We start from the raw sequence: 15,024 nt of genomic DNA on the forward strand, positions 1-15,024 counted from the left end.
TTATCTTATCCAAGACTTACCTCACCTTGAGCCCCTATTTGTTTGAGTCCATGTGTCTTCCAGAATAGAATGGGGCCCTAGGAAATAAAATGGTACAAATGAGCAAGGAGACACACACACACAAAAAAAAGTGAGTGAGAACAAATTAACTATTTAATTGCCTGACACATGAGCACCACAGTTCTTCCCATACCTCCTAATGATATGTTCTGGACTTTAATTGTTGGAAGAGGTCTCTAGAGAGTGGAGAACTACACCCTATGAGAGCTTGTGAGTGGGAACTCTACTAATTATGGTTTTCTGCCCCTGTAGACTGAGCTTGTAGTGGTCAAGCCCACTCAGTGGGGGAGGAGAGGTCTCAGAAGAGCCCATGTGGTCCTCCAGACTTCCAGACCTCCCACCCAGGGCCACACAGACAGGGAAGCCAGAGCTCAACCACTGACCCTGGGCAACACAGCAGACGGGCTGGGGTAGGGCCCACACACGCGCACGCACACGCGCGCACACGAGCGCGCACACACACACACACACACACACACACGTTATGGTCTTGCCCACGAGAGTTCAGTGTTAGGATCCTCTGTGTAGCATTTCCCGCCATGCCGAGGTCAAAGGTCATTCCGTGTAAATGTACCATTTAACCTCTGGCAGTAACAGCAGTGAAACCGTCTGTAGCATTCATTTTGGCAGAAAAACAGCCATGCAAAAACAAAAAGGAGCCTATCGGCAATGTCATTCTGTGTGCTCGTCTGGAACCGGCTGTGTGGGAGTAATGAACATACATTCACCGTGTGTGTGTGTGTGTGTGTGTGTGTGTGTGTGTGTGTGTGTGTGTGTGTGTGGTTTACTTCTCATGGCAGCAATCAGGATCTACGCTTCAGTAACTGCAGTTAAACAACAATGTGTGGCACAGATGGAGAGGAAAGGGGGGAGGAACAGTGTAGATAGATTGAGAGAGAGACAAAGAGAGAGAGACAAAGAGAGAGAGAAAGAGAAAGACGGAAATAGAACAAAATGAGACACAATGAAATAGAAGAGACAGCCAAGGACAACGAGGGGAGAGAGACCGTAGAACACAAGAGAGAGGGGAAAAAAAGAAGTGGCAGAGGAGCAGGAGTGTTCTTGTGTCTTGCAGTGAAGAGGGAGAGGAGGGGGGGGTAGATCAGTGTTAGCAGGCCCTAATGTCATAATGTGGTCTAGGACTTACATGGGAGCGAGAGAGAGAGAGAGAGAGAGAGAGAGAGAGATCATCCTGAAAGCATCCTTTAATCTCCTCTAGAGTAAGGGGTTGGTTAATGTTACACTACCAAATATTAACCTCACCTCATCATCTCCATGACAACACAGGAATGAGAAAACAGGAAGTGAAATAAAGATACAAACAACAACAACAACGATGAGAGAAAGCTTACCATCAGCCATTATCAGTCACAAAGGTAAACCTTCAATCATTCCTGACTCCTATGTAAAGTGCAGCATTATTCCCTGGATATCTCAGTACATTCAGGGATATCTGTATATGTTGTACAACCAAATAAAAAGACCAGTGGTTGCTCATTGGTTCCTACTCTCTAAGGATCCACTACCTTTAAACTGAACCATACAGAGAGAGAGTGTTTGAGACGGGGAAACAAGAGAGAGGACGTTTTGAGGATCCAGGGTGGGGGTCTAGTGCAAAACCATGTAATAAAGTGCACTTACTCTATAATTCATCAACTCTGGCAACCACGTCTCACACACACACACGCACACACACACACACACACACACACACATACGCACGCACACACACGCGACACACACGCGACACACAGTCCTCAGTGACTTTCCTGTGTTCACTTTCCCCTCATTATGTAATCCACTTATACAAGCACGATCATACATGTACCACTACCACCACTTCCCTTGCACCAATCCATGGTCACCCCCCTTTCCCTCAGTCAGAGTGGGACAAAGCCTTAGAGCTATTCCTGCTGACTGTAATGATAGGTATATGCAATATGGTCGCAGTTTCACCGTCCATAACCCCTGACAGGCTAGAGCTACCTGAGTGCATGTGGATGAGAGCGTCCACTAAATGACTATATTGGATTGTGAAGCAAAAGGGCTTTTTCTTCTCACATCACTGCCCCTAATGATTCTGAAGCAGCTCTGTCTGAAATAAACTGTTTTCCAATAGAACAAAATGATCGAAGTCGAAATATGTAGTCGTTACTGACGGTGGGCAACAGGCCGTCCCTGACATCTCCTATACTCTCAGGGCCCTAATTTGCATGTGCAAAAATCGGTAGAATTGGGGCAAAGTCGGCCATCTTTACCTTAATATTTCTCATAGACGCAATGAGAAACAAAACAACGAGAGCTTTGAATACTGCGTCATTGTGTTTCCACGATACGCCTTTTCCATGACAGTTTTCTCCAAACCACTGTTCAAATCAAGCTACAGTAAAAAAAATAATAATAATAATTGTAAAAAAAAAATCAATTTAAAATCATGCTGTATTCTGAGTTGTAAGGTATTTTCCGCACTGCTCAGCACTATCTGCGAATCGAATCAGGGGCCGTCAGTGTCTCTAAAGTTGTAAACACTGGCAGAGGTGAGTGAGCTCCTCTCCACTCCAGACATCATTAGATTCTCCAGTAAGCGGGGTCTTGTGGGAATACAGCAGTGCATCTCCCCACTCAAAAGCTGTTCAGTCCACTTTAACACGCAGTGCTGTGGGACCCCCGAGCACAGGGAGCGCGCTACAAAACCATCGCTCGCAGCCGGCTGGAAAAATGCCCTAAATAAACCAAACACTGATTTCTCTGAAAAGAGTAGTAAAGGACACACACAGCGGTAGATTCCGGTGTACGATGTGCAGACGTCGTTCTAAAGGTCTGTCAGAGACAGCTGCGGGGTCTTCACTGGGAACGGCAGACTGCCTTGGCGTGCAAAGGGGGGGGGGGGGGGGGGGGGGGGGATGTGTGGTGATGTGTAAATGAGTGAGAGGAAGATAATTAGGCCACTAGAGATTTGTTGGGTGCCTTGTTAAAAACTTACTTCAACGAAGAGAAAAAAAAAGAAAAAAAAAAGAGAGAGAAAATGTGAAAGACGGAGACAAAATACGTAACGCCTTAATTTCCTCTCAGGGATCAATAAAGTACCTACCTCTCTATCTATCTGTCTGTCTGTCTAAATAAAGAAGCGTATTGAATGTATGACATACAGACGAAGACAAAGATGGAACAAGATGAACGCGGCGGAGAGAGCAAACTGTCATCCACCATCCTGCCACACGAGAACTCTCTGCATATGTAAAGCACAGGCTACCAGTTTGATCCTCATTAAACATTGAGTATTCAGGAGTGGAGGTGCACATAGTGTTCTGTACAAAACATCAACCCCCTTCTCTTTCAATATTTATCTCTCTGCACTGCAGTTAATGATATAAACCAACCTCTGCACTCACAGAACCCTACAATGGTAAATGCCTTCACACCAATCCACCAAGTAGAAGAAAGAGAGGGAACAAGCTTAGTTAAGTCTTAGCAGGCCCTCTGCCCTGAGGAGGGTCAATTATATGGTCTAGGACTTACATGGGAAGGAGAGAGACAGACAGAGAGAGAGAGAGAGAGCGAGAGCGAGAGCGAAAGAGAGAGAGAGCGAGAGAGAGAGCGAGAGAGAGAGAGACAGAGACAGAGAGAGAGACAGAGAGCAAGAGAGAGACAGAGAGCGAGAGAGAGAGAGACACAGAGAGAGACAGAGAAAGAGAGAAGCCAGAGAACAGCAGAGAGAGCACTGACACTGTGAAACCAAGGCAATCATGAGATAAACACACAGTCAGAGGAAATGAACAGGTGAGGAAGACGGGGAGCGCTTAACGAGTAGCACTTAAGCAGAACCTTGGAGATTCATTTACCTTACGACCCTGTTTCAGCCCCCGATCTGCACAACACAAGACAGCTTTACTGATGCATACACAGCCTGTCAACATACTTGACACTCTTAAACTTTAGATCAGGACCAGAAATTACTTCATGCTTTTTCTTCTGAAATAGCCTGTACGGTATATATACTGTATATTACAACTGAAGAATCTACAACTGAGACCCCAGATTACCCGTCATCCCTTCTGGCATAGTACCTGTCAAACAACTGCTATTAAAACGAAAAAAAAGCATTCCGTTTCCCATTGACACTTTGCACGGGACTAAGAATGGTATTGAAATACCCTCTCATTGGGAGTTCCTATTACAGGACACTGTCATTAAAGCAAAAGGCATTTACAGTGTATTATCGCCATTGATTCTCTCACAGCTTCTGACAGCGGAAACACGAGCCGCTCCAAAGAAGTTAAAATTAACAATCATGATAGAGGAGGAAATGTATCCTCTTCTGTTTTTAGGGGGGAGAGGGGGAGGGGGAGGGAGAGAGATGAGGGAGAGTAGGGAGGAGATAGAGAGGAAATAATACAGAAAAACAGGAAACTGGTTGGGTGGGAGAGACAATAACACACAGAGCTACAAAAGGAGAAACAAAAGTCGACCTAACATTCACCCAGGGTAAATGAACAGTGGATCCGTCTCATCTGTCTTTATGAGTCCTTTGATCTTAGCACCTCACCTACAGGTTCAACGTCCTCCCCCCATCAGGGGCCAACCAGGATATTACTGTCCAAGGATATCCGATGTTGTAGCTAACAACTGCTAGAGTTTGCCTTTTCTAAAAGGGTACATTGGATTTCACAGACCTGGCTGTGGAGAGCAGAGCACTGGTGTTGGAGAAGGATGTGTGTGTGTGTGTGTGTGTGTGTGTGTGTGGGGGGGGGGGGGTGATGATTGAATGTGTGGCTAGTAAAGTGCTTATATAGAGGCCTCAGGACATCCCAGAGTAACAGAGAACAGTGCAGTATACTGGAGGCTCAGACAGTGAAGTAAAGGACTGCTCCTTTGGATTAAGGCAAGACTCTCTCTGCCACACTCTGGGTCTCTGGGAGTCTCAATCAGACTTTTTGTCTGGTATGGCTGTTAGCTTCTAGGCTAGGCAGGAGTGGATCTGAGATGGCTGGGAAAGAGAGAGGAGAGAGAGGGGGAGGGAGGGATGGAGGGAGGGAGGGGGAGAGAGAGAGATGTAGGCCCCAACGGACAACAGGCAAAGAGAGGGAGGGATGCAGGCAGAAAGAGACATATGGGAGGAGGGAAATGCTGAGAGAAAAAGGGAAAGAGCTTGACGGATCAAGAGATGCTTGTCCTGATGGAGGGATAATCTGTTGTTCAGCTTTCCTCCCTCCTCATCACATGAGCTAAACACTAAACAGGGTAAATCCTACCCGTGTCATTCCTGCAAAGACCTACTACTGTACACCCAATCCCATATGGATGCCTAGCTTCTAAATGTATTTGCGGAGATCTGGGAGGACTGTGCCATTAATACAGCAAAAATGCCACCTAACATAACAGAGAGGAAGGTGGTGCTATTACCATATGGTGTGTGTGTGTGTGTGTGTGTGTGAGTGTGTGTGTGTGTAGTAAGGGGGCTAGGTCTATTGGCTGTGATTCTGTACCAGACTAGCAGTATCTCCACTGTCCCCTGATGACTGGCATCATGTGAAACTGTACAAACACGGCAGGCGGCAAAAGCCCAGTTCTCATTCCAGCCATCCCATTGCCTGCCACTCAAATACCTCTCTCTCTCCCTCCCTCTCTCTCCCACCATCTCTCTCTCTCTCTCCCATCGATCCATGGTCTTATAGGCTCTGGAAGTGTCTTGTGAGGTCTCAGGGAGGACTTTGACCTCCTGAGGACATTAACTCCATTAACTGCTGATCCTGTGGAGGGGGGATTATGGTTGTCCCCTTTTTAGCCCCCTGCTATTCTCATCCACCAGAATAGTGTCTGGAAATCATTTCAATGAGAAACATTGTACACGCTAGCTAACGCCACAAAGCTGTAGGAGACAGGAAGCCCGCCCGCCCGCCCGCCCGCCCGCCCGCCCATCCACCCACCCACCAACCGTTACACACACACACACACACACACACACACACACACACACACACACACACACACGACACCTGATTATGTTCTTACCTTCCATCTGTTCTACAGGATTCACAACTGAAGTGAGCCCCAGCATAGAGGGTCAGGCCGGAAGCCTCACGAGTGTGTGTCTCTCACACACACACACCTGCCAGGCACAATAGGGGTGTCAGCGCTCCACCTGGACATGAGATCACAGGCCCTTAGAAGTCACCAGAACACACACACTCACACACACACACAGACACAGTACCATTGTAGCCCTCATGCTCTGTCCATCAGCACTATGTCCGTCTCCCTGTAATTATGAGAGACAGACATGGGGGGGGGGGGGGGGGGGGGTGTGATCCATGACTAACACGGGAATCAGGAGTGTACTACTCATGCTGTCTGTCTGCCTGCCTGACTAACACACTGACAGGCACTGGCAGCCATTTGTCAGCCAGCAGTGGTCTTGGTTGACAGGTATACCTTTTCTCTCTCTAGAGAGGGAGTGTGGGAGACAGGTCACAGCAGGAATTAATCATTGATTGGCTCATTGATGGATTAATTAAGACTTGCTAAAGAGACATGCATTTCCCTCCAGGTACAAGACGTACAAAACAGACGTTACTGTACCTCCCTCCCTCCCTCTCTCTCTCTCTCTCTCTCTCTCTCCTCCTCCCCCCTCCCCCCTCTCTCTCTCCTCCCCCCCCCCCCTCCCTCTCTCTCTCTCTCTCTCTTCCCCCCTCCCCTCTTCCCCCCCCCCCCCCCCCCCCCCCCCCTCTCTCTCTGAGTAATATTCATGAACTGCTGACTAAGCGTTTCACCAAGACTGTGTCACAAAACATTGTGTCAAATAAACGAGAAGAAGTCACATCCATTCGGGCAGAGCCTATCCTGAGGAAGGAGAAAAACAACATCATAGGCAGTTATCTAGATTCTAGCAGGCATTAGCGGTTTCCTCGGTAGCGTGTCAAATCGCACTGTTCCATGGTTTAACAGTAGCGTACAAACACTGTAATAAAATAGATTGCATCTAAAGCTTAGGTGGCAGCCTACATGACGACTGTGAGAATTAACTAGCGCTGTGAGGAGAGGAGAGGAGAGGAGAGGAGAGGAGAGGAGGAGAGGAGAGGAGAGGAGAGGAGAGGAGAGGAGAGGAGAGGAGAGCTAGAGAGAAGAGGAGAGGAGAGCTAGAGAGAAGAGGAGGAGAGGAGAGGAGAGGAGAGGAGAGGAGAGGAGAGGAGAGCTAGAGAGAAGAGGAGAGGAGAGGAGAGCTAGAGAGAAGAGGAGAGGAGAGCTAGAGAGAAGAGGAGGAGAGGAGAGGAGAGGAGAGGAGAGGAGAGGAGAGCTAGAGAGAAGAGGAGAGGAGAGCTAGAGAGAAGAGGAGGAGAGGAGAGGAGAGGAGAGGAGAGCTAGAGAGAAGAGGAGAGGAGAGCTAGAGAGAAGAGGAGGAGAGGAGAGGAGAGGAGAGGAGAGGAGAGGAGAGGAGAGGATAGGAGAGGAGAGGAGAGCTAGAGAGAAGAGGAGAGGAGAGCTAGAGAGAAGAGGAGGAGAGGAGAGGAGAGGAGAGGAGAGGAGAGGAGAGCTAGAGAGAAGCCCAGGCCTGGCTCCACGCCTCTCGTCTCGACCTTCGCAGCACATCCTCCACTGATAAATCACCCTGGACTCTGCATCTTAATGACAGCCCTTTCGCTGCGGAGACGGAACGCCGAGCGCTCTCCCAACGCAGCCCTGCCAGCAGCAAGGTCCCGGGAAGGGAACGCAGCACTACATCTAACAGTGTGGGCCATCAATACAGACGAGGGCAAGAGACCGCCGGCGTTCCCCCACACTTCATCGTAGAAAGTGGACAGAGTCCACTCTGAGGAACACTTAAAGGACACTTCTCTGCCCACTCGCGTCCTCTGAGAGGCCATTTGGAAAGAACGCGCCTTTGGGGGACAAGTATCTCTTAAATGACCTCACCCAGGGGGAGAGAAGGCACCACTTGATCAGAACAAACTAGCTAACAGAATGTCAGGGCGTAGACAAAAGATTCTTCTTGCCATGTGAGAAAGCTTCTTGAATTAGCATATGATGAATACATTATAGGATAGGAGTGTCCTCATTCGTTCAGGTATGAAAATGGGAATACATGTTTTGTTCCACTCGGTCAACATTGATTTGTCAAGCAAAATCATAAGGCCAAAGGGGCTTAGGCTCAGATAACCACTGATAGCCTCTAAGGTGATGCGCGCGCACGCACACACACACACACACACACACACACCTAATTACCCACACCTTATGTTCCAGCGAGTGGTTAACTGGATTTATGCTGATCTTTGGCTTGTGCTCTAGGCAAAACAGGCTACAGTCATTTAGAGAGAGCCACCAAAACAACACCCTTGATCCTAGATCTGCACTCTGCCTCGGACAGCTTGACCCCCTCTCTGTGATCTTGATGCACTCCAGACACAAACTTTTCTATCAAACAAACAGAACTTCAATGATTACCCACAGACTAGCTAGCTACCGGAAACCTGTGAACAAAACACTTCTATCATCTGTGTAAAAAACAGAAAAGAAAAAAAAAGCACCAGCAAAACAACTGTATCTTTCACCACAAACCTTCGCAGGATGTAGAACTTTAGAACCTGGTGTTACAGCTTAATTACCTCTGTCCCACATGTTTCTCATGGTGTGTCCTCTCCTCAGAGACAGACGGGAGTGAGGGGCACAGCTGGTCTTGATGACTCCAGCCTCCAGCCCTTCTCCTTTGAAGTCTAGGCTCATATAACTGCTGCTCTGCTGTATGCCTCCGTCTGAAATTACACCTTCACCTTCCCAGAGTGCCCTGCCTGCCCCCCTTGCCATCCAGGGCCGGAAACCCCCAGTCAACAGTTGTCACTTTCTGGCGATGCAAGCAAAAAACACACACACACACACACACAAACGCTATTCTAACCATTAACCATATACTAAACCATATCCTGTACATAACCTTCCTGTACTCTTAAACCCTAATAAGAGCACAAGTCAAATGCATGGCTCAAAGGGTTGTCCTTTCGAGCATGGCTATCTAGTGATGACCCTGTCCTGCCATGAGTCTGACAGAGCTTGAAACAGCGTGTGGGAGGTATAATGATGGGATAGGGATATGAGAGATTGGGTTCTGATCACTATTACACCCCTGTCCTTCAGAGGACATGCGCTCACTGTGTCCTTCTGTAGTTCATAGTTTCTGAAGAGGGGGGTGAAATGGGTCCTTGGGGTCGAGGTGTATGCATGCGTGCAGGCAATGGGTACCACTACACACCTGTGGCCTTAACACACACCCAGAGGGAGCGTGTCCCATTCACTCTCATAAATACACCCAGCTGCTGAGACAGAGGTGCCAGCATGTGTGCAGCGGTAATTAGGCACTGTAGAAATATGTGCAAAAACAGAAATGCAGATGTCTGTGGAGATGATAGCACTTCGGGTAGGTATTTGTGTGTGTGTGTGTCAGTGTGAGAGTGCGGGGGGGGGGGGGGGGGTGTGTGGGGGGTGGGGAGTGTTTGTATGTGTGTGTGTGTGTGTGAGAGAGTGCGGGGGGGGGGGGGGGGGGGGGGGGGGGGGGGGGGGGGGTTGTTTGTGTGTGTGTGTGTGGGGGGGGGGGGCATTCACATCATGTTTGAAATGGAGATTTGTAAGGACTGTAGGGAGAACAGCCCTCTACATCACCTCTCCTGGATCACACTTTAAGAACGGAGAGAGAGAGAAACAAAGAACAAACTGAGAAAAGGGAGAAAGGGAACAAGACAACAACAGGCAGAAAGTCGAAGAACATTCTACAGTCACACTTTGCACAACTAAACAAATTAAAATCAGCTGAATAAATACATACATAAACACAGAGTGACAACAGAGGGTGAAGGAGTACATTCTGTCACTGAGCGATGCCACGGCTCCATCTTTTACTCACACATACAGAACACAACACTCAGTCTCTGGTTCTGGATTAATGCTGAGTCTGCATGATCAGACGACCCAGAGTGTGAATCACCAACAAAGAAAATATAAGCTCCTGCTACAGCCCAGTGTCACCCTTACTGTTGCGGCTCAACGACACATAAACACACACTCCTGCCACAGTCAAACAGCACAAAAACACACAATCCTTTTACAACTCGATGAATAATACACACACACACACAATCCTTTTACAACTCAACGAATAACACACACACAATCCTTTTACAACTCAACGAATAACACACACACACACACACACACACACACACACACACACACACACACACACACACACACACACACACACACACACACACACACACACACACACACACACACACACACACACACACACACACACACACACACACACACACACACACACACACACACACACACACACACACACACACACACCCTGCTGCACCCAAAGACAGCTAGGCAGCCCCCTAAACAACCGTTAATCTGTTTTCTTTCTCTCTGGTGAAAAGCCTGAATTTTCAAAAGACTCTGACTCATGCTTTGTTTTGGTTGGGAGTTGTTATTCCACTAATTTCAATGTGTGTATGTGTGTGTATGTGTGTGTGTGTGTGTGTGTGTGTGTGTGTGTGTGTGTGTGTGTGTGTTTGTTCATCTTACACAGACATTGTGAGCCCTTGTTAGCTTCTCTTTCCTCTTCCTCTCTCCCTGAAATGAGTCCAGGGGGATTTGAGCATCTTTGGTGAGTAACAAGGCCTGCCTACTCAGAGATAAACCCAGCCTTCTGTCTGTACATCACAGACGTGGAACACGAGCACTTCAAAGGCCTGTGTTCTCCCATACCCGACTGTTAGCTAATGTATTAGGTTAATTGCAAAGATTATTTGTCCTTGGCTCTGGTGTCCTTTTACTTTGCTCTTAATTCCTTTCAAATATGGTAATTAACTGTGCTTCCTTCAATTTGTGCAATACAAAAGACAATTTGGACCATAGTGCTCTTGGGTTCAAATCAAGTAGCTGCTGAAGTAAATCGTGATGCTATCTAATTGGTCTTAATTAAATGTCTCCTGGCAAAGAAAGCTTTCAGCTTTCAAGCAGTTATGGAGATCATCTTGGGCAGATGGGAGCTGCCAAAAGCCCATGGGATGTCTGAATCACAACTGCTTCACCGAGGTGTTGCGCAACGCAACAAACATACTGTGACTGGACCTCCAGCTGAGGCATTAACACATTTTGCAGCATTGCCATCTTGAACACAACGCTAGACAAGAGAGCCCTAAAGGAGAGAAAGGGAGTTAGGACACTTGAAGGAGAGTACCCTGGAGAAAACATGATGGAGAAAACATAGTTATCACAGATAGTACTTTACTACAGGGTTTTACATTGAATTATAGCCTAGCTCATTGAATAATTTCAGTGTTAGTATTTAATTCTCATGGGGTGCCCTGATGTGTAATGGAGTGTCCAACAGCTCCGGGTAGCTCATAATTCACATCCCTCTGCACTGGAGTGTGTGTGTTTACTGTTAGGGTACAAGTACAGTTCCCTGCAACTTCAGAAACACTGACCTTCTAATCTTCTGTCTGTTCCCATCTGTCTACAGTGTGATGGAGGGTCACTCTCTCTCTCTCTCTCTCTCTCTCACACACACACACACACACACACACACACACACACACACACACACACACACACACAGGTTTCCGTGATTTCTGTTATTTTGAATATTAGGCTAATTCACTTAATGAAAGATGTGAAATAAAACTCAAATTGTATTCAATGAACTATGAAATCTGAATTGACCCTAAACCTGGCATCAGGACCCAAAATACAAAGGAAACCGTGGTTCAGTAATACAATAAAGGTGTTGGCCTAAACATCACACTAATTTAGCTAATTCATTCAAGGAATGTACTCAGGGGTAAAAATGCATGTAGATCATTTATCATTTCAGTTTTTCATTCCATGATCTGTTGCGTAAAATCCAAGTGTAGCCTACAGTATGCGTAAAAGACACGAAGGCGTCATGCATTTGACTAAAACAGTTGATGAAATCCTCATTACTACGAATTAGTGTGTAATTTAAATTGTGTGCCAATACCATACATTTATTGTTGCCGCACGATGCTCATCGTTGCAATGGGCAAGATATATTTACTATGGATCAGCCTGGATAGCCAACTAGGATAAACCAGCAGCCTGTAACGGTTTACCGAAAGGCATCTAATTTATTTCAATACATCTTGCAAATTATATTGTATTGGTGCATTGATTCCAAAAAACCTCATAGCCGTGTAACCAATTCTACTTTGCCCAGTAACTGCGGCTGCTACTATGTTTCAACGGCGGCGGGCTGATCGCACAAAGCGCTCTCAAGCATGAGGAGCAGCTGCTTGGAAATCCTGCAGAAAGCTAACAAAGCCATACCTACGAAATACGCCCGTCTTCATTGTTTTCGTAAAAAACGGTCCTTTTCCTCCTCCTGTTCACCTAGTTGCACGGGCAGTGAGCTGGTTGCATGCGTCTGTTTCAAATCCGATGCATGGACAGCGTCTGGGTTCGGGCTGCACATCGGTGTTTTCTGTCACATTGTAGCCTTTTCTTGCATCCTCATCAGAGTTTGAGGGGCGGAGCGACGATGGCTTTTTCACCACTGAGCTACTACGCGCTTCGTGGCTGAAGGCCTATGTGTAAATCCTCGCCTTTCAAGTGCGAACACAGAGATGTGAGCGCAACTGTATTTCATAGAGGAGACGAATCAGTAAGTTAACGGGCAAGTGTTTTTTTTTTTTTTTAAATCTGTACCCGTTCACTGTCAGTAGCCCATTAATGTAGCTACTTTTTCAATATATCCTTGTCGACCACTAATATGCTTTGACCAAAACATGTCAAATATCACAGTCAGTATCTCTAGGCTGCTGCCTAAAGGCAACGTCTGAATTCCCTGACTACTGTGTGTGTGTGTGTGTGTGTGTGTGTGTGTGTGTGTGCGTGCGTGCTAGTGAACGTGCATGTGTTTGTGTCAAATCAGTGTTTGATTTTTTTGTTTTGTTATGAATGCTACAGTATTTGCGCGTTTGTGGCACTTAGGTGTGGGTGTGTACGTGTGGGTGTTTGTTTGGCAAGTGTGTGTTTGTCCTGATTGTTTGAGCCCACTGCGTGCGAGTGTGTGTTCGAACTGTTTGTGTAAGCGTGGGTGTGTGTTTTGCACCACACTGTGTGTGTGCTGCTGCTCTCTTAATTGTCTCATCAGTAAATGTCAAACGTCCAAATGGCTCCGCCGTTCGGATTTATTTATTCATTTGTGCTCCATCAGATGCAGCCGCTGTTGCGGCAAGGTGCAATTACAGCGGCACAGCGAAATATGCCCATGAATAATAAATCACAACACAAAGAGAGCCGGCCGGACACGTACCTAAGACCAGCGAGAGAGAGAAGCAACATACTGTACAGAGAGCAATAAAAACAATTCTAACCTCTGCATACTGTAGAGGATAAGCAACACTGAGGGACACCTCACAGACCTCTACAAAAAGAATAATACACACGCACGCACGCGCGCGCGCGCGCACACACACACACACACACACACACACACACACACACACACACACACACACACACTTGCACACTTACGCAGAGTTGAAGTTGAGGTTCACATACATTCACTGACCTCTACACTATACTTAGTCACTCACACTCTTCAAAGCAGATGACTCACACACTACAGTGGCTGCATGAACAGCTGGGCTAGGACTGTCTCTGAACTCACTCCCAACCAAATGATGATGAGAGGAGTGTGTGTGGGGGGGGGGGGGGGTGGAGGTGGATATGGCCCCAAGCCTGGCTTATGTGCTGAAATGTCTGTACCCAACCAGGTGCTTATCACCTTATCCAGGTATGCCAAAGTCTGTGTACAGTACAGAATGTCACTCAGCAACACCTCAAATCTCTGGGTTTGGATTGCATAGCAACTGACTAGCACTCTGTCAGCATTGTGTGTGTGTGTGTGTGTGTGTGTGTGTGTGTGTGTGTGTGTGTGTGTGTGTGTGTGTGTGTGTGTGTGTGTGTGTGTGTGTCTCTATGTGTCTCTGGTATTTCAACATACCTCCTTTGAACATGACCATTGATCATGATCGCTGCTCTAACTACTTGAAGAACCTGCGTCTGGGCCTTGTGTCAGCTTTCAGCACGATGAGTCAGGATATTCTGACTTGTATTAATCCTCTCTCCACCATCAAAGACACATTGAGTCATTTTTAGTTGTTTTTTTTATCTCCCCCTACCATTGTCATCATCGTTGTTGTCAGCATCATCATCATCATCATCATCAATGTTATTATTGTCATTGTCGCTCACTTTCTTCTTCTTCCATCCTCTCCCTCCTATCTCCATCGTCATCATGATCACTTCCTGTTCAGGATCATGGCTGATTATACCATGGATCCGACGCTTAGACAAAGCCTTCCGCCACAGTTTTAAACGTTCCCCGAACATCTGGCTCCCACCCCGATCCATCCCAGTTTGTTGTCCCCAGCCTCTATAATCAGGGCGGTTAGAAACCCAAACGAGCATAACGGTTACCATAGCGATAGAAGGATCCCCCTATCTCGGGCGCTTGTCTTGTGGCTTTAATGTTCCGGTCATTTCATTCCATCTGTTTGTCCTGATTAGAGTGCCCTGACTGATTGATGAAATTATAAACAAGTCCACACGTCACCAAGCACTGTTGACACAACGCCCGTATCAAACTGGCTTTGATCTCTGATGAAGGGGCTTGAGGGATGTGAGAAAAACAGCATTTATTAAATGGACGATGTTTGAGCTGTGGATGGTTGATGGTAGCACAAAGCTTCCTTTAAACATGATGACTCATCCATGGCCTCCAAGGAGATGTTGACCAGAGGTGGATGGACAATGTGACAAGGGGATAAGAGATTGAGAGGTGAGCCCGTCCTCTGATTTCTACCTCCATCAGCCTCCACTGGTGTGTATGATTTCATTCATAGCAACGTATTCACACATCGCAACAGATAGAATAGG

At 47.0% G+C, this 15,024-nt stretch overlaps 1 protein-coding gene across 3 annotated transcripts in view; it reads right to left on the bottom strand.

Annotated features, from left to right (window-relative positions):
- st6gal2a (ST6 beta-galactosamide alpha-2,6-sialyltranferase 2a) overlaps positions 1–12,538 on the bottom strand; it is a 31,009-nt gene extending 18,471 nt beyond the window's left edge. The window contains exons 1-2 of one of the 3 annotated variants that reach the window (XM_083681892.1): positions 12,409–12,538; positions 26–77 (exon numbers count right to left, since the gene is read on the bottom strand). The gene's annotated coding sequence lies outside the window, so the exon portion shown is untranslated. Of the gene's footprint in view, positions 1–20; positions 78–6,072; positions 6,089–12,408 lie in introns of those variants that run through there. The other 2 variants (XM_083681890.1, XM_083681891.1) reach the window with 2 other exon arrangements.
- Between the last annotated feature and the right edge of the window lie 2,486 nt (positions 12,539–15,024).

The sequence above is a fragment of the Argentina silus genome (assembly GCF_951799395.1).
Source record: "Argentina silus genome assembly, chromosome: 12".
In the NCBI taxonomy this organism is placed as follows: domain Eukaryota; kingdom Metazoa; phylum Chordata; class Actinopteri; order Argentiniformes; family Argentinidae; genus Argentina; species Argentina silus.